At 44.4% G+C, this 20,963-nt stretch overlaps 1 long non-coding RNA gene across 1 annotated transcript in view; it reads left to right on the forward strand.

The window, feature by feature from the left end:
• Positions 1–20,324: 20,324 nt before the first annotated feature.
• LOC309655262 overlaps positions 20,325–20,963 on the forward strand; it is a 39,658-nt gene continuing 39,019 nt past the window's right edge. Inside the window, exon 1 of the long non-coding RNA XR_014260714.1 lies at positions 20,325–20,735. This is a non-coding gene — a long non-coding RNA (uncharacterized lncRNA). The remainder of the gene's footprint in view (positions 20,736–20,963) is intronic.

A 20,963-nucleotide genomic window follows, 5' to 3' on the forward strand; every position in this document is an offset into this window, starting at 1 on the left:
TCTGTGAGCTCCCTAATAAGAGGCACTGATTCCCATTCCCATGGCTCATCACCACAACGGGGCATTCAAAGATGGATAGAGTTTGTGGCTCGAGTCAGACATTTAACTCAATTAACTTCCTGCAAAATGGTGCTTGGGAGGCAGTCTTTCCGAGTGTTTGCCTGTCTGGAGGTTGTGGTTGTCTTGTGTTACTTGTGAATCCCTATCTTCCTTATTAGACTGTCCACTTCGAGGAAGTGGTACCAGAGTCTTCTGCCACCCTTCCTCCTTCTGCAAACATGAGCAGGCACCCATCTGAAGAGAATTTTCTAAAGGCAGTAATGTCGCCGACTACTAGGTAAGGCAGCCTCTCATAATTAAGATTCAGAGCTAGAGTTTATAATAAGGCGAAGAGAAAAGGGAAGATTGCCAAAGAATAGTGATTGATGCATTTGGTATAAATCCAAAGACTGCCATTGGGCATTAAATTGTTAAAGAAAAAAAAAGAGAGAGAGGATATGAAAAAATTACAGTTGAGTAAAATAATTGAAGGTTGGCAATTGTAAGATTAAAGCCTGCCCTTGTAAATTAAATAGGTTATGATTATATTTGCTGGTGAATGCCTTTAATCTTATTTTGATCAACTATGTCCTAAATAAAAATGAACCACCAATAATGCCTTCTAAAAACTTAGAAATCACTAGAAATTTCCCAAGGAAATTAAATTTCAAAGGAGGGAAATAGTATAAATGATCTTCAGGTTTTGAGCACCTGCCCTGTTTTATATAGACGACCCAATTCATACGTCCAGGAGGTCTGTACCACCTTTGAGCAGTAAAATACTCAGGGCTTTAGATATTCGTTTCTGTCTTTGTCTTTAGTGTTTAGCACAATGCCTAGAATTTAGCAGCTACTCAGTAAACACTTTTTAAAGTATGAGTCCCTGAGTGACCGTATGCATGAACAAGGAACTTATCTATAGGTTAATGATGTCAGTATTTTCTAATATTAGGAAATAAACATAAAATTGGCTTTTTACTCCAATTCACTTATGATTTTACTTAACACTTCTGCAGCCAGTAGAACATCTCCGTTTGTTGAGCTGATCAAGAGCCTAGAACACCCCAAGGTGAACGTTCTCCAAGATTTATTTCTTGTGACACAAAAGCTGCCCAGAGTGGAGCAAACGCAGGCTTCACTTCCAGTGAAAAGTCTTTGCTTGGGTCATTTGCATGATTGGGCTGTTTGCACAAGTGCATCATTTGCACGATTGGGTCCTTGGAGGGGTTTCTTTTCCATTTTCATAAGTGGTCCTTTCCTTCTCTCAGAGTCCTGCATCTCACAGGAGCCTTGGCAGCATGGGGTCCGCGCGGCCTTCCCCAGTCTAGAGGCCGCCTTGGACTCCGAGGTTTCACCTGTTGGGAGGCGTCAGCCAGGAGTCCTGGGCACGTGTGAAGGGGTCTGGGAAGGGGTGTCTGAGGTGAGAGCTTTAGATGTTAGGCCTCCAGTTGGAATTTTAACAGCAGAGGCTTGATGAATTCTGCCATTTCTTATTTGTTATTAAAGAAACCGGCAGCCAGTCTGGGTGACCTGGAGTTGATGACCTCTAGTAACCTCTCCCCTCCTGTCATCAGTGCACCTCACTTGGTGCCACGGAAGAGGGTCTGCTCTTGGGACCTCATCTCTATCAGTAACCAGCTGCTTGGCTGCGGACACGGTTCTCAACTCCTTTGAATTTCAGTTAAAAACATGCTTCCTTTACAGGATTGGTTGGGGATTAAATGAGCTCATGTACGCTGCTAATTATAAGTACGATTTTGTCTAAGGCACAGGGACAAATTCAGCTTGACTCCCGGGAAGATTCCACTAATAGAAAATGGGGACACATCAACGGTAACCAGAGAGGCCTGCTTCCTCCTGGGGTGGCCCAGCGACAGGCGGGCAGAGAAGGGCGAGATCTTGGAGGGTGAACGTTTTTCCCCCTCTGCTCGGTAATGGAGACATCAGGTCACACTCTGCCCTTTCCACAGCCTCAGACCGCAGGACCGTTCAGGAGAGTTCCCACCACTGGGGCGCCTTCTTGGTCCTTGGTGGCCAGTGTGTAGCAGGCGGGGCTGGGGGCACTTCCACACAGCCCATCGTTGTGACTCTGGTCCCAATACACTCAGTCCTCCTTGATTTCTTTGTTTGCTTGGCTTTTATTTCCCCCAGAAAAAGTCTTGGTTGGGAGTGGACACACCCAGACACTCAGATATTTACAGATGCTGACATTTGCAGACGCACATATTCACACACACAAAAACACAGACACAGACACCCACAGGCACACATATTCAAAGGCACACTCACACAGAGATACACAAATACAAACACAGATAGACACACAGACACATACACACACACACACACACACGACGGTCACCTGGTTATATTGTGGAGAATTCATTCACGGGATGTTAGAGCTTTCAGCTGGCATAAGGCAAATTACCACCTGAATGAGTATCTTTAGACTACTTTCAGAATATAGTATTGTTGTGATAAACAGATTCATAAAAACATGCCAGGTTTCAAGAGTATTTTAATAATTAATTTTAGGGACTGAGTCGGTAGAAAATATTTGTCTAGAATTACCTATCCTCAGACACCTTGCTATTGAAAGAAAACGCTCTGGGTAATGAGCTATTTAAAGCACTACTTTAAAAGATTACCTTGTTGAAAGGCAGCATCTCTTTGGGAGTTAAACCCTGGAGCTGCCTGGCAGAAAAAGTGGTACTTGGAAATCACATGTTGTCATGGTAGCGTGAAAACCTTACGGTGTGACTGTCTCTTTGTGCAGTGAACATACAACCACAAAGCCCTGAACTTCTGTGGTGAGAAATCGTGTCGCTCTTCTGAGCCCAGAAGCCCTTACAGATGGCAGAGCAGAGAGATGTTTTCTTAATGCTTTAAGGTAAACTATTACATGACAGAGCACAAGAAAACATGGTACTCTAAAAAGCAAATTGATGGTATCTGTCACTTTAGAGAACTGAAATTATCAAGAACTCTTCATGTCTCCAGGAAAATGGAGAGGGGTGTCAGAAACTGTGGTTTTCCTGAATATGTCTCAGCTCATGCACATCACAGGCCATTTTTTAGAAAAGTCAATTTTTCACACATTTACAGGAATAATTTGTTTCAGATCTGCAATGATGGCTTGAAACTACATGTGTTTTTGAAACTGCCAATCCAGGATAATGTCTGGGGTATCTCTTTTTTTTAATACTTAAATTAGATCTATGCAGAGTGTGGAAACAGCAGATATCTGGCAATACAGACCAGTAAAGAAAAATAAAAAAGGAACCTTCTTTGAGCAAAGTGAAGTGGAAGTCTTGGGCTGTTATCAACATAGTTGCATGCAGCGAATGCTCGAATCATTTTGGAGATAATGAGACATTAAGTTTCTTGGTTCACTATTTAAAAATATAAAACCAACAATTACAGATGGAAACTATTCATTCTGAGATTTAAGGAGGGAAATGCAGGAAAAAAAAATTAAAGAGAGCCTACGTCCTTTGAATGCCTGAGCATCTGTAGAGAATTGGACCAGGGCCGTCCTGATTCTCCAACAAGGGGAGATGGCAAGTCTTTGAGAGAAAGGGATGGGCAGGGACCATGTGTTGTGGTTCTGGTCCTGGTTGTGACCCAGGCAGGGCCTTCAGCTGGCCCTCTGTTGCCTGAGCAGGAAGAGGCCCACAGTGGGATCAATGGTCCCCAGACCGTGCCATCCACAATCTCTCCAAAGCATCCCAAATACATTATGCATCAGATGGAGGTTTGCCTTACTAGGAAAGCCAGCGATTGACAGGAAATATCACACATCTAACTCCATCATCAGTGAAGCTTTTCTATTTGAATCATTTAAGGGCTGGGCAGGGGACTTTGTGAACATCAAACGATCAAATTTAAAAAAATCCTTTATTATTTATTTTAAGCACATTTCAGTAGAAGAGGCACTGTTCTCAAATACCCCCGTGAACTGTCACATATTCTCAGTATTTAATAGGCAATTAGCCTCAGCTGTTTATGTGAAAATTTGTTTCAATGTCTTAAGCATTTGAAATACTTTTTTTTAATATTATTAATTTGCACTGTGTGGATGCAAAGGTTTAGTGGACAAAGATAAACTTCAGCTCAGCCCAGGTCATAATGAGCAAAAATTCCAAAGTTAGTAAAATCTAAAAACATAGTACCTTTTAATGTCTTAAAAGGTCCCCCTAACCAAATGTAAGCTTCCAGTTAGTAGCAGTCATACTACTATTCTGTGTTGTGAAAGGTTTTACAACAGTATGCCAAATACTAGAATCCATGTCCTTAAAAATATTAAACATGCATTTCCTTTTATTAAAAACTACTCATTTGATTCTGTATAATACTTGTGAAACTTACTTCGCAATACTTTAATGATGATATATCAATTGAGGAAGCCTCCCCTAATTTCTTAGAAAACGTTCATTAAAATCTCAAAGCGCTCATCTCTGTTACGTTTTTCTCCAAAGAAAAGGTATTATTTAGAAAACAAACGCTGTTACCTTGCAATAGTTTATTTTTTTTTTCAAATGAGCCAACACAATGGAATAGAATATATGATCTGTCGTGGCTGAGTCACTTCCTGTTTCAATAACAAGAATGTCATCAGCTAAAATGTAACCAGCAGAGTTTGTCACTGTGTATGTTGCTTTATTTGTACACGTTGCCAGAAACAAGTTCTTAGGGAAAATACACTCATCATTCTAATACCAAGAAAGAAACTTTCGGTGAGCAGTTTTGGCAGCGGCTGTGGCCTTGTTTATTATTGATGCTATAACTGAAGCTTCCCTAATGGAAGGGACAGTGCTTGCCCAGCAGCATAAGTGGGGCTGCATTTTTGCCCAGGGAAGTCATAATTCACTCCTGTCACCAAAGCTGGAACACAAATGCACATTGGTTTCCCAAAGATTGAGAGGTGTGCTCCAGCCGTGTGGCAGAGAGAATGTCACGGCTGGACATCAGAAGACCTGAACTTTCACCTGGCTTGGCTACCAAGTGACCATTTGATCCTGGACTTGCATTTCCCCATCTACAAAATAATGGCATTGAATTGCACGGTCTCTAAGCCTTCTTCCAGTGAAAAACGCTCTGGTTCTTTTCCTGTAATCGTGAAACTGAGCTGGTATTCTTTGCGTGATCGGTGTCTGACGCTCCCTCAGTTTAGAACCTGGCCCCCCAGAGACCTCACAGGGCTCACTGGAATGATTCATCTGGGTGAGTCATCGCCACGCTGCCTTCAGGGCAGGACGGCTCCTGCCTCGGTGCTACCACTTGTGAAAATTGCTGTAACTCAGCAGCTGAAGGATTCCAGACACAGTCTCCAGTCAGATCAGCTGGACGACATTGTCCAGAGCTCCGAGGGCAAAGGTGGGGTCAGGAGGAGAACTGAGGCCTTTAGTCCACTCACCTCTGAAATACTATCCCGGGCTGTCTTGGAGGGAGACGTGATTCTCAGTGCAGAGACACCCTTCAAGGACCTTCCAGGCTTACCTGGAGGAAGCCACCTGGCTGACTCACTGGGTGTCCGTTCCCCTCAGAGTGACAATGAAACAGCATCTTATCAGAGGGAGGAGGACTTCCTGGCAAAAGGGACCCTCAGACAAACACCGAGTGGAGGTTGTGCCCCAATTACAAATCCTGTTGCCTACACGGGAGCATCTGGACTCTCACCATTTCTCTTCTGAAATCCCTGTAGAGAATTCCCTTCTGACCGTGTTGCTCTCTCGAGTGTAGGCTAAAAATGCATCCAGAGTTTCACTCTAAAGACACCATTAAGTTGTAATAATTAGCATCTTATTTGCATTCAGTAGAATTCTACACCGGGCGTCTAATCTGGTGGTAGGTATTCTGTAATTGCCAAGTAAATATTTGTTCTCGGTTGTAAAAATGAGTAAAACGGGCAAGCCCCTGCTTTCCTGTCACTGACAGCTCAAGGTGGCCTTCCGTGTGAGTGATGCACGTGTGTGAGTGATGCACGCGTGTGGCTGAGTCACACTTGGTTGTAACTGCCTCCTGCTCGGCCCCCACGTATCTGGGATCAGTGCTGACACTTCTATTCCTTCCGTGCTTCATTTGGGACTCGGTCACGTGAACGCTGCTTAAGACGCCGCTGAAAATGTGTTAATGCTTTTTCCTGCTAAAGCCTGATGTTCCTGGGGGAGGGGATGTAGCTATTGAAAAATGTATCATCCTCAGGAGTGTTCATGGCCACAGGCATGGCTTCCGGTCCTGATCAGGCACAGGCTGGGGAGGCTGAAGTGGGCTAATGTCAGGGTTTCAATCCATTCAGGAATGGCTTGGTCCATCCCTTGCATTTAGAAGTAATTTGGATCTCTGGGTCCCGTGCAGAACCTAAGAAATAGAAGTCTGCTCCTCAATTGCTTCTGCTTATCAAGAGCTCGTGGGCTGCAGCAACTGGGGCTATAATTTCCTGCTTCCACTCAAATTAAAGCAACAGTTGGGTCATCCATGGTCTCTGGCCTGTCCACTACGGGCAGCGTCATGGGGACATGGATCCTCCTACAGGGGAGGACAGAGGTCTACCTGGTACTCTCACTTCCCACTTCCTGGTCTCAAAATCCCTCCAGGCTTTCCCTTAGCTGGGGACCTAAGCTGCAATCTTTCCAATTCCCGAGCCCCTGCAGTTGTACTTAGGTGCTTCTCACTAGTCTACTTCCCAGCCTAGAACATGGTGAAGAGCTGTAAATCCTCATCTTCTCCTTTGGCTTATTTCCACCGTGAACTGTCTCCCCTGTGGCCCTTGCTTTGCTCAGGCTTCCCTTCCAGGGAGCATCCTGCCTCCTCCTGACAGCTTCTTCCCCCATCCATGGTTCAACGCTCTTCTCTTCCACGTGTCTTCCATGCCCTATGTCCCTGTGAGCTGCCTGACGATTACTTTGACATCTGTGGTTTTATCTGCATGCTGTCTTCAGTTGAGGATGTTACTTAAGGATGTCTGAGGTTTCCCTAACTTACCAACACACCCGTAGATCCATGGTTTGGTAGAAAGAGCTTCTAGCTGTGAGACTGTGGGCCAGTCTTGCTATGGTCTCAGTTCCCTCATTTGTGGCTAGGGATGCTTAGACCTATTTCTTGGAGTCTCCTGGTCCTGCTGCAACAGAGGCTGTGCTCAGTGGCTGCATCCTACCAGCTCCTGGCATCCCTGGGGAAGTCAGCTCATTCATTCTCCTTGGAAAGCTCCTTAGGAAGATGGTTCTGTCCCAGGTGCTGTTACCAGTGTTTCAGATTTGAGGTTCTGAATGGTGTGCTGTCAGCTGGCTTGCTTGTGGGCCTCAAGTCCCGTGTGTCCCTCCAGAGAGACAGGCCAGAACTGGAGCTCTTGGCAGACGATGAGCAGCCGTTCCTGCTGCTGTGGTTGTCAACCCTGTTGCTATTTTGGTGCCAGTATTGTTCACTCTGGATTTTGTTTTCCTTTGCCATCTATTTTGGCATGGCCTCGCTCCCAAAGGGCAGACTCTATCACGGCCAGGGTCTTGTCCACGATCTTTGTCCAAGTTTACGTGGTGACATGTCACCCCCAGAAGGAAAAAAATGTGAGAGCTTAAAAACATAATCTTCCATTCAGAATTGTTTTTAAATACTTTTAAGCAAAAGAGATATCTTAGAACATTTTTATTTGTTTTTATACGTGAAGTTGAGGAAATCAGATTTACCCAGTGATGTGAATTATGGGGGGAAGGGACAGACTGTAAGGAACATTCTACAGTGTCTGTAGAAACATATATATTGCAGTGTGTGTGTGTGTGTGTGTGTGTGTGTGTGTGTGTGTATGTGTGTGAGAGAGAGAGAGAGAGAGAGAAATTTCTCATCTACTTTTCTGTTTTCTGAATGACCTGCTTCTTGGAATCCCAGGAAAGAGTCTCTCCTTAGACCCATTAAAGCAGTCTGCCAATATGTGTGTCCCTAAGAACTTTAGCGTGTGATTGTACAGTTCTGGAGGGGCTGGCACAGCAAGCTTTGGCTGTGGGTATGTGACACACACTAGTCAGCACATGTTATGCTCACAAGGGTCAGAGCATTTTGCATCGACCATTTGGCTTTATTCTGACTGCTGGATGACCAGGCAGCCGAAGAGGACAGGGGCATGCTGGTAGGTCTGGGGATTCTGCGTGGAATTGGCCACGCTTCTAAGATAACTGAGGAATTAGCCTTGACGCTGAGGCATGTAAGAACCGGAGATGCTTGCTTCACTATCAAATCTGTCAGCTCCCCATGCATGGTTAACTGGGCTTACAGGAAAAACACTCACAGGTGAAACAACCTTCGGCATCCACTCCTAACTTTCTGTTCCGAGGACTGTGAGTTCCCAGTACAAGGGAATGGAAGTTGATGTCACCAAAAAGATATTGCCTTGCTTTGAAATCTGCAAGTGCGTTCAAAGTCCTCCAGCACGCACACGGCTGAAAAACGTGTTTCCCAATAGTCATGGGCAGCTTCTTATACACAGATGTTCCAAAAACAAATAAACAAAATACAAAAACATGTATGGTTTCTGTTCAAGAATGCTACATGGTATATACATGTGCCTTACAATCCTATTTTCACTTATAGTGTTCCCGGAAGATATTGTTAGGAGTGAAAATCCAAAATTAGCTCTAGGACAAGAGTGAATAATTTCGACAGGCACTCTGAAATGGTTTATGTGTTTGGAGCCATATATGGGTGAAAGTAACCATTTCGACAGGAAGTAAAAAAAAAAAAAGGAAAACTTTTTGCACACAGCAGAAAAATGCTTAAACTCTCGTCTGTGAAAGAGAGTTTAAATTCCCAAGGCGTGTTGAATGAAACTCCAGGTAGTTTTTAAATTTGCTTTTATAAAATTTATTTGAAATGCTTCACTAACTTTCAGGGCGGAATCAGGAACATTGCTTCCACTAATTATTATTTAACAGTTGGCCAGCATTTCACTTCTGTTTATGTGCTCCTTCTCATAACTAAAAACTAGTGAATATTTAATTGAATTTTGATGATAATCTTAATAACATCATTGTGCGTTTATTCCTTAAAGCAATTGCATGTTTGCAAATTGCTTTTGCATTCCTTTTAGCTAGTTACATAACTTACTTTGCTCAAAGAGTAAAATTAAATTCCTACTAATATAATGTGTTTTTGCTCTTTCAGTATAAACACAAATATGTCGAGGAATGCATGGAAATGATCTCATTTCGATAAGGATTCATCAGTGCTTGTCACTAAGTGTCTCTCCGTGGCATTTCTGTTGGACCGCACGCTGCCTTCCTCACAGATCTGGGAGTGGGCATTGAGGTTCTAAAATATGGCATTTCCTGGCATGTGTTGCCCTGAGGATGCCGTGTAGGCACGTTTCAGGGAGAGATGGATTACGGGATTCAGGTGTACGGTAGGGCTACACCATTCAGCACCCAGCTGTTGTCTCTCTGCCATCAATTTTGTAGAAATGCCCAAAGTCATCTCTTTGGAGACACCCATGTGGAGGAGAGAGGGGTGGACTTTGGATAGTTAGGAGTTTCCTTAACTCAGCTCAGCAACCTTTCCCTTAGAAGATCAACCCCCTGTCCTCTGGAAATGCCTCCAGGGCCACAGCACTGAGAACGTCAGGAGGCCCGAGGATGTTTTGAGGACTTTAATCTCCAACCAGTGTCCTCCACCCACAGCTCCTCTCTTCATCTGGGGTCAGGAGAAGTGCCTTAGGCCATCTGGCCTGCGGCTTCCTCGTTACCCAAGCTCTTCTCCCCAGAGGGTCTTCCGCTCATCTGCTCTCTGCTGACACTGTCCCCAGTTGTGTCGACTGTGGCTGCCAGGACAGCTTTACCTCTAAAGACGACGTTCCCTCCTGGGGCCCCACACATGTTCAACTTAAACCACGTCTCCTGCTCGGAGCATCCAAGATGGCACGTCAAGTGGCTGGTGAGGTCTGTCCTGAGTGAAGTGTACCACTTACAGAACAAAAACTTCCTTGTTAACAAAAGAGAAATTTCCCATGTACTCCTTGATTTCTACAAAGAGGCAGAACTTTTAAAAAGGTTCCTGAGAATTGGAGTTTTTTTCCTCTTTAAAAATGTTTTAAAAATTGAGATATAGGGACTTCCCTGGTGGTGCAGTGGCTAAGAATCTGCCTGCCAATGCAGGGGACACGGGTTCGATCCCTGGTCCGGGAAGATCCCACATGCCGCGGAGCAACTAAGCTCTTGCACCACAACTACTGAAACCCGCATGCTTAGAGCCCGTGCTCCCCAGCAAGAGAAGCCACCACAATGAGAAGCCCACGCACCGCCACAAAGAGTAGCACCTGCTCGCCGCAACTAGAGAAAGCCCACGTGCAGCAATGAAGATCCAATACAGCCAAAAATAAATAAAATAAATAAATTTATTTTAAAAAATCTTTTAAAAATTGAGATATAATGGATATAATATTCTATTATATATTAGTTTCAGGTGTACAATATTACGATTCCATGTATGTGTATACCGTGAAATGATTGGTGCAATTAAGTCTAGTTAACATCTGTCACCATCCATAGTTACACATCTTTTTTCATGATATGAGAACTTTTAAGATCTACTGTCTAAGCAACCGTCAAATACACAATACAGTGTTGTTAACTACCACCATAATGTTAATCACCATGGTGTTAATTGTCACCATGCTGTACATTACGTGTCTAATACTTTAAGGAATTTGTCTCCTTAATGTAGAAATAATTGGTTTTGAAATTTGGGTCACAAAGGCAATTAATTTGGACCTTCTTAGTAGGTATGTATTCTATAGTTTCAAAAGCAAAGTTCACTTATTAATGTTAACGGTAATTAGCAGAGTACAGTATAAGCTCCCCAGTTTTTCCCACTTGGAGAGGAATGACAAAAATCTATCACATTGACTCATCAGCAAATATGTCCTGGGCATTTTTGAGCTAGTAAAAATTATAGATCCCAAAGGATCCCAGAGTACACGTGATCCCGCCGGCTCGTGGTTCTGCTGATAAACACTCAAATCCTCCTGTGCTGGTCACTTGGCCATTGTGCAGATGGTTATCAGGGGATTCCAAATACCATCTTCCTCTAGATCAGTGGTTTGTGTTCGATTTATTGACATACGCCCCATATCACCATAGTAACACTGCTCATTCCTGCAATAATTCTCCTCCAAGATAATATGGCACTTGAAGAGGGCTGAACAGAATTCGCATGGGGGCACAGCTGTGATGTGAGAAAGTAACTTGAAATTTTGTCATGGCTGAGACTCTACTCTGTAGGATATATTACTTCATATTCCTCAAACACATGTATTGCTGTGCTTTATGGTAAATATATTTGTGGACATTAAAAAAAAACAAAAAACTTTTCTCCTAAATCTGAAACTTATACCTATAAGAACTAGCAATTCTTTCCATTTCTATAAGTCCTAGATGTTTGAGCTCTTCATTTACAGAATGGGCCTGAGGTTGATACAAAACTCAGAGATGGACTCACCAGGACGCCTGTTCTAGAGCTTTGATGTTGTTTGGGCCCATGACTTAGCTCTTTCCTCCCCCTACTTATACTGAGCGCTCCGGCTGTCAACATACTCCTTGTGGATGGTGTACATTCTGTAAACACTCATAATCCTTCTGGGATTACAGCACGTATAAAGATAATGCCCCCAAAGGCATCTACCTCCTGCTGCTACCTTTTATAATTCACAGGGAACCACCTGGAAATAATACCGGCTCTGTGTGTAGACAGCTAAAGAGAATAGCTGTGACCAGGAGTCCTTTATGGGGCAGGAGCTTCCTTTCTGGTTTGTGGCTCTGACGTCTCCTTCCAGAGCCCGCCACCTCTGTCCTCCCCATCTCCCGTGAGGGGAGTGGACGAGAGGTATCGATGTTGCAATTCTGCCTGCATCTGATGATGAAGTCTTCACTCCAGGTTTTAAACAATTGCAAGGCACACACCACAGCGGTCAGCCAAGTCACCGCTTCCCTCGTGTTGGGTAGAAACATCCTCTGTTGGAATTAAAAGACATTCCCCTCTTGTCTGGTATGGTTCCTTTATATGTGAGGGAAACCAAGGACTTAATAGAAATTAGGTAAATCTCCCAATCACAGAGCTGGTAAGTTTCAAAGCCAGAATTCAGGGCTGAGGTGGGTTGACTCCCAGCCTGGGAGCCTAACTGGCCCTTGCTATGTCTTGTCCCTGACATTTTCTGGCCCCCAGGACACATCAGGAACTACCTGCTGCTCCCGCGTGGGGACCAGGGCCACCTGTTCTTCACGGTTGCGCAGACTCCACCTGCTTAATTTGGTCCCATTAGCCAGATTCACGGGAGCACTGAAAACACTATCACTATATTTACTTTTAATGCCTGGAGCTTTAGAGGCTTCTGAATGAGAACGCTCTCCAGTGCTCCAGAGCAGTGAAATCCATAGGCGCTCTTTCTCGGCGTGACTTTAGGTACAGTGTTTTAGGCATCCTGGGAGTCCTATGATACTGTACATTCTTCACAGTGAAGTCTTCTCTTTTGCTACCACAGAGTCTTGTGTATAACGAATGAACAGAAGTGTTTCCTTTGTTTTCCGTTCTGGCTCTGCAAACACACAGAGAGAAATAAAGGGACTATTTTTAAAGTATCTATGAATCTGGTTTTTAATCCATGTTTCTCACTTGGGTGCAGTGTGAGTCACATGGTGAAAAAGGCACATCTGTGCAAGTTTCGTGAACATCTGCCAGCGAGCGTGCTCGGAAGGCTTCAGTGACTTAGTTTATTACACCTTCAGAAGGCTGCAACCCCAAACCGTCCCTGTTGGGATCAACCCACCCCTGCTACAGATCACTCTGACCCTGATGCAGCATGGCCTGTGGCTGCAGAATTAAACCCGGCTCGTGCTGACACTTTCCTAATCTGCTACCTTTATTTTTATTTTTCCCCAAATTCCCATGTTTCTTTAAAAGACATCCAGGGAGTTGCATGTTACCAGCACCCTCCCCAGGGGCTCTGGAATCCCCTTAGTTAAGGGAACACTCTTGCTGTGCTCCTGGGTGCGCGTCTGTTTGACGGTAGATCGTGCACACTGCTGCTGTGCAACAGGTTGCTCCCACCTGTAGCAACTTTTTCTGGGGACTTGTGGGCCAGGAATTTGGGATGGACTCAAGAGTGCAGTTCTCACTTGGGGTCCCTCATGCAATTGCAGCCGGATGTTGACCAGGGCTGCTGTCCCCCAAAGGCCCCCTGGGCTGGAGGTTGGGGTGGCTCGGTGCTGCCCATTTGCTGCGAGCCTGGCCGGGGCAGCTGCCTGGAGCACCAGCAGGTGACCCCCCATGATGGCAGACTCTGCAGAGCTGGATGTCACCATGCCACCAGTGCCCCCAGAGCCAGCGTCCTGAGCAAACCACATCGGGGGGTGCACAGCCTTCTCTGTGCCCTTCAGGAGTCCTGTAGCTTCATGTCCATCAGAGCTGTGGTTGAAGCCATCACACATACAACTAGAAAGGACATAGACCCCACCCCACATTGGAAGAAGGGTCAAAGGATGTGGTGCCATTTTTCAACTGTGTTTGTCACCTCCCAACTTCAATAATGCCTTTTTGGGACCAAGTTGGCATTGGGTCCTTTGTACTCTCACTGCTCTGCTTAGACATGACACAGTACAACATGGAGGCATTTTGTTCAAAGAAGAACAACACTTTATCTTGATGTGTCCGGCGTGTCAGATTGGGGGTCGGTATTTGCTAATCACAATTAAATTTTGTGTAGCAGATTTCTGACTGCGCATATAAATAGATTAGCTCTGGAGAAGGTTCTAATGACGCCCTAGACCTGTTTTTCTCTTGGGATATAAGCATGGAAGTGGCATCTGCCAGCCCTACACATCTTCTGTAGCATCTGTTTAAGAGTGCTCTGGCCCCGAGGCTCACTTATTTGTCCAGTTCTAGACTTGAGTTTTAAAGAGGGCGTGAAGCAGAAGGCAGCTGATCGCCTGCTCTCTGTTCTTCTCCGACGCCAGGGAAGGAAGGAGCTGGGGCGTCTTGGCTCCACCAGCCCACAGCGCTTCTCTCGGAGGCTTCAGCTTGAGAAGCACGTGCCTGCGACTCTGTCTGGAGAATCCCTTTTTCCAGGAAGCACATGAGAAAAATAACAGAGCTAAAGTACGCCGAGGGGAAAGTGTGTTTGGGGCAGCCTCCTGATCCACCAGAAGGGTTCATCTATGTCTGTATTAAGCATGATCCCACCCCCAAGCCAAGCTCCCTAACAGGAAGGTGGACGAGCTGGATGAGGCCATGTGACATCATTTTCCGTTCTGGAGACCTTTCCCCATCCCAGTGCAGGAATGAGTCCAAACCAACCCAATAGAAACCTGTACCTGAACACACAGGGGACCTCATTGTTTACCATCCCCATTGGTCTGTGATCTCAAAGTCTCGGGACATAAACAGTAACTGCTCCCCATGGAAACTGGCAGACCCATCTGTAAACAGATCACAAGGTAACAGGTTCCGCTGCTCAGTAAAAGAATACGAGTCAATGCCCTTTTCCGTACAGGGGTGTGTGTGTGCGTGTGTTTGCATGCCTGTGCACACATACACAGAGGTGTATACACACCTACAAGCACACACGTGAGCACCCTGGGTGTCTAAGTAAGAATTTTTTTGACTGTCTGTTGATGTTTATTTGACGATCTCCCTCGCTGACCCTTATTATTATTTGCTGACCCTTATTATCAGCGATTCCATTCCCTCTGTGACATGGAGTGTCGTCCACAAACCTCCTTCCACCCGGGCTGAGGCCTTGCTGGATCCTGTGATGGTTATTTCCTTCCTCTGATTTTGATACCATTTCATTCTGTATGAATTCTAAAAAGCATATGTTTTAATTTTAGGTTTTCTACGGACTTAACAAAAAGGGTACCAAGTTGTATATAATGAGAAACATGTTTTTCAACAAATACTGGATGGTTAACATTTATATGGTGATTTCTGACGTTGCTGAGCAGAAGAAACCAGACAGGAAAGAGACATCCCGTACGATTCCGTCGCATGAAGTCCCAGAACAGACGAAGGAAGTTTTGGTGGGATTGATGGAGGCGTGAAGAAGCTGTACGTTAATAGAACTGTTCTGTATTGATGTGGGTTTGGTTACACAGGTTTGTGCAGTTGCCAAAATTCATCGAGCTGGACCCTTAAAAAGGGTGCACTTGGGTGTATGCAAATTACACTTCAATAAAATTGACTGGAAAACAACTCCTGTGTCCTCTGTTTGCTGTGGGGTTAACTGAGGCGAGGTGCACACAGAGCTCACGCAGGGCAGAGCCTGGGACACGTTTTTTGCTGTTGTTGCCCTTTTGCTCACTTACACACAACTACCCTCGGGCAAGTTGGCCTTGGAGGGGTAGGTGGGAAAGGCAATGACTGTCCGGCTGCGGGGCTTGGTCTAACGGGGGTGGGGGGGTGGGGGGGGTGGAGGATGTGGGCAGCTCTGCTGAGAAGTTCCTTCTCCTTCAGGAGGGTCAGAACACGTCGGGTGAAGTTCCCAGCCTCACGTATCCAATCCCACTCCCGCTGCCCAGGTTCAGATGGTCCAAATCCATCTGTTAAAATGCATAACCTGCAGGACTCATTCTGATACCCTCTAGGTTGGAGGATGTCATTGGAAACTCGGGGCGAGGAGAGTGGGACTCCCCAGGTTAGAGACTTGTGGGGTCCCCGCCGCTATTCCTGTGCCCCCTGTGCAGGGTGTATCTGGTAGACTGTGCACGTGCTTGCTGAATGAATCAATGATGTCATCAATTTCAAAGCTTTCTAGTTTCTGTCTCAGCAAAGTGACAGTTACCTTCTTTCCTTGAGTGCTAAGCATAAAGCTTCTAATAACTTTTTATCTTTGGAAAAATAGATTTCCAGGATAGGCTGTTTCAATTTTTTCCAGCTTTAGTGAGGTATAATTGGCAAAAATTATATATATTGAAGGTATGCTGTGTGATGCTTTATACATTGTGAAACAATCACCACAATTAAGCTAATGAACACATCTATCCTCACACAGTTACTGTTAGATTCTACGTATAAGTGAGATCATACAGTATTTGTCTTTCTGTGTCTGGCTTACCTCACTTAGCACAATGTCATGGGATCCATCCAAGTTGTTGCAAATCGCAGGATTTCCTTCTTTTTATGGCTGAATAATATTACATATTTAATAAGTTGAAATTCGCCATTTCAATTTATATTATTCATAGATGTTGGCACTTAGTATTCCCACAGAAAATAACCATGAATCCTTAAGCTATGCCTACAAATTTGTCTCATGGCAGAAAGTTTTGCTTTATTTTGTTTTGTTTTTTAAGAGAAGGACCAACAACTGGCTCACCAGAAGGAACTGGATTCCTGGCTGAGGAACAGGTTACTCTGCTCTTCACCATGGATGAGAATCCAGCGGGTTCATGCTCTCTGTAGATCCTACATCAAAACAAGAATTCATCCTTGATGCTGAAAATGGCATTATTTCATTCTTTTTAATTGCTGAGTAATATTCCATTGTACATGTGTTCCATATCTTCTTTATCCATTCATGAGATTATCATACTAAGTGAAGTAAGTCAGACAGAGAAAGACAAATTTGTATGATATCACTTATATGTGGAATCTAAAAAAAAAAATGATACAATGAACTTATTTACAAAACAGAAACAGACTCACAGAATTAGAGACTGAACTTAGGGTTACCGGCGGGGGGAAGGGTGGGGGGAAGGGTGGGGGGGAGGGATAGACTGGGAGTTTGGGAATGACATGTACACACTGCTATATTTAGAATAGATAACCAACAAGGACCTACTTGTATAGCATGGGGAACTCTGCTCAACATTCTGTAATAATCTAAATGGGAAAAGAATTTGAAAAAGAATAAAAGAAAAAAAAAGAACTCATTTCTCGTGAACCCATGTGATCGTTCCCTTTGAAATGCGTTATCTGAAATGCCACAATAGGAGCTTTGGTAAACAAAATTTTACAATAAACTTTCAATAAATAAGATAAAGATGCTTTCCTCATGACGAATCTTTGGACATTCCCCAAGAACATGTTCAGATATTGTAATGTGTGGTTGCTGACACGATGTTTTTGTACATCAGCTTCCTTTTCGAAGGAATACACGGAGTCAGGATATACCCACTCGGAGGTGCTTTAGTCACAGGACAAATGAATTAACACTCACAGGCAGATAAATCACTGCAGTGCTTTTTATTCTAAAGCATGATATTAATTTATAATATTTAGAAAGATGGCAATTCTGCAGTTTTGAGGTATCTTCAGCATCTATTGCACTTTACCAAAAAATGTATTTATTTCATGAATTCTACTAAAAGTATCTAAGGATGGCACCCTTTTCTGAAGAATCTATGGATGTTATCTAGAAACGGCCTCTGTTTCTAGGACTTGCACTCGGTGGTGGTGGAGATGTCAGCTGTTAAAATTAAATGAAAATACACAAGCCACTTTCACTCCCACCAAAAAAAAAAAAGCACAGTTTTTTTCTGAATACATTAGGTTGTCTCTGCCTATGGCGTGAAGTTATCTGAATTCCTGTTCATCTCGTTCTCTCTCTCAAATAGTAACTCTGTTCCCTGATCTACATTTGGTCAGTTAAAATAAACACAGTATTCGGTGTGAATTAAAATCTACAAAACCTTCATCGTGGCATCATTAAGACAGAAACATGGAAAAGAATAATATTTCAATCAAGAATGACATTGTGTCGTAGGAAGCACTTGGAGCATGACGTGACAACTCTCCCTAGGGACACCGTTTCTTTTGTTCGGTCTTTTGTTTAAGGAGGAGGAATGCTAAGCACTTTTATTTTAATCAGACTGTTTTCTGGGAAATTCAGCTATTCTTCCCACCTGTTTATCAAAGAGATGGGTCAGTGCTATCAACCACACTGATTAGACAGTTGGTCAAAAGTGCCTAAGACCAAGCTCCAGCTGTGCCCTACGATCTTCAAAGAGAAAGAAAATCTAGATGAAAAGGAACATAGCCTGGTGATAAAATGCTGCCATGTGACTGAAGGAGAAATTAGGTCATAATGGAGAGTCCTAACAGATACTGAGAATTACCTTTGTCTGTAACCCACCTGATTTCCATCGATACTAACTTATGTTAGAATAGTCTTGACGTCTCAGAGGAAATACCTGTGGTTCACCTTGTCTATATTGATTCCCTTGTTCTAGGTATGGCATGAAGGTTTGTGGGAATGAATGTGAAATGTTAGAATACATTTATCATGCCCTTTATAAATGTATTCTAACATTGTGCTTTCAAGCCCTTTATCTCACTGACATTCCCAAGACCAGTGTGGACCTTGAAGAGATATCAACGTCTCTATAAGACAGAAGAAGATCCAGAACTTGGTGAAATTTAGTGACTTCCTTGGGACTCTTGGCTAGTGAAGTGCAGATTTGGGGGTTAGATATAGTCTGTATGCTAATTCTTCTCTGAGTGGCACAGAGTACAAATATTTTTAAACCATATATTCTGCTTGTTACTACACAGTATCAGAAGAAAAGGCAGTTTCCTTTTCACTTTAGCTTGTTAGGAAAGGAACTTTTTGAAATATATGCTTAATATGATTATCTCATATGGTGGTTCGCAATGAATTTATAAATCTGTCTAGTGTTCCAGGGATCCAAGTCTGATTCTGTATATTTAAATATTCTATATAAGAACAATATCCAGAGTAATCATCTAGTATATTTAGATTTTTTCCATCAATTTTACAACAATTCTGAACACCATTACCAAAAAAAACCTAACTGTTCAGCTAAGGTGAAAAAAATCTCCAGAAGGGCCTGAAATACAGCTCTGCCATTCTCATGCCCTGCCCACAAGCCTATTTTCACTAGATAACTCAATCTCTCGGAAGACATTTTGGCTAAAAATGCAATCATTTTTGTTTATGATTTTTGTTTTGTTTAGGTCCAAGTTGAGCCTTTCGTCCGGATGACAGCAGTCTGGTAGACATGGTGGATGAGTCTTCTTTAAGGAAAAAAGCTTTAGTTGAGAAAAAATATTAGGTGAATGACATACATCTGCAACATAGATATATGGATTTGCTATAAAATATCGTAAATACACTGCATTATCGTATGTCATTATAGCCGCATGCTATTACCACGTTGGCGTTGGAACCCCAAGCAATCAATCATAACTGGAGAAGGGAAATCTGACTGTAAGTACACCTTTATTTAGGGTCGATGGGAAAGGGCCCGCAGAGGTTCTGCCCAAGGCTGGAATTGTGTGTCCGGAGCCCCAGGGCCGAAGGTAACAGGGAAACCTCTGCTCTAAAAATAAGAAACCGGTTACTTGGAGGAGAGATAAGATTGCAGAGCATGTGGAACGAGCTGATGAAAAACCTTGGAATTTAGCCCGAGCGACTGGAACTTCAGCAGACTTTTAACCTCAGGCTACATCAGGACAACTCAGTTTACTTTCAATAAAGTGAATCATGCACAGTGGATATCAGAGGAAACCTGTAAACTGGAACAGCCTTCTGGAATGGGATGAAGAAACTGCCCTTGCTTCCACTGTGCCTCCAAGGAGAAGAGTGCACTTGATTTGGGAGCGGCGGCACTTAAAGCACTTAAAAGCATAGAACAGAATAATTGAATGATAGGAAAATTACACTGAGTCAATGACATCTGAAGTACATAGATTGATGTAAATGGCCTTGTAAATGAGTCGGGAGTTTCAGAGGGGGCTGAGGTCCCAAACTGTAGCCGAACATCAGCCTGCCCTGGAGCCTCCGGTATCACAGATCTTTTGGAAAATCAGGCAAAACCCCACGGGGCCCAGGATGGCAGCTCCTGCCCTAACAGGATCCTGAAAAATAAAGGAAAAAATGCTTGGAACTGGCTGCGATTTTGAGGATGATAACAGGGAAGAGGAGAAAGGGGGCTCCCTTAGCAGCACGTGCTTAATGTAGGACATTTACAGGCAGGCTGTTTTCACACTGGCCGTGGCCTGACGTGTCTGCAGGAGGAGCAAGTGCGCGCCTCTCCCTCTTAGAGAAGAAGTGTCTTTTCTTAGGAAAACAAAGCTGGGTGGGAGTTGCCTCCCTCTCCCCCCCCTGCGCGCCCCAACATGCGCACATACACTCAATCCCGGCTCGGTGGATGGGAGAGCAATGGGACAGAAACGGTGTCACAGGAGAGGTGGCAAAGGGAGCAGGCTGGCGGGGGGCGGCCAGGGACTGAACCGGAGAAGCCGGGTTCACTGGACACTTTCCACGGGGCACAGGGGGCGCCGGCCTGGGAAGCGGTGTGCGCAGGAGCTACTGTCCCCCCTCTTGCAAACGAGGAGCTCGGTGTCCCCCTGGGGGACGCAGCCTTCTCTCCCGGTGGGAGGAGAGCTCCAGTCGGATGTGGGTGGCCCCAGTCAGGCGTCAGGTCACAGCCTCCTAATTCACTTGCCTTTGCTTTTTTACCCCAGACAGACTCCCATAGAATCCGGGGCAGATTTCCATGAGTCCCAGTGAGAGGAGCCCTCAGGGGGCCGGGCTGGCGAGCACCTTTATCTGATGCCTGATGCCCTGCTCCTTGTTCTTGCCCAGGGATGTCTCGCTGCTATTCCAACACGCTGGCCATGGGGACCTTGGCTGGTGGTCATCCCATCTGCACGAGGGCCCGGATAGGCTTTGGCTGGAGTGTTGCAGTGGACACAGAAGACAGGTGAGGCTACTTCCTCTGCCCCCACCCAGAAAAAAATCTGCATGTCTGTGTGTGCATGTGTCTATGTGTGTGTGTGCATGTGTGTATACATGTGCTTATATGTATATGTATCTGTGTGTGCATGTGAGTATACGTGTGTCTATGTGTGTGTGTGCATGCATGTGTCTGTGAGTGTGTGCATGTGAGTGTATTCATGCATATGTGTGTCTATGCACGTATGTGTAGTAT

The sequence above is a fragment of the Balaenoptera physalus genome, assembly GCF_965194825.1.
Source record: "Balaenoptera physalus genome assembly, chromosome: 2".
Lineage (NCBI taxonomy): Eukaryota > Metazoa > Chordata > Mammalia > Artiodactyla > Balaenopteridae > Balaenoptera > Balaenoptera physalus.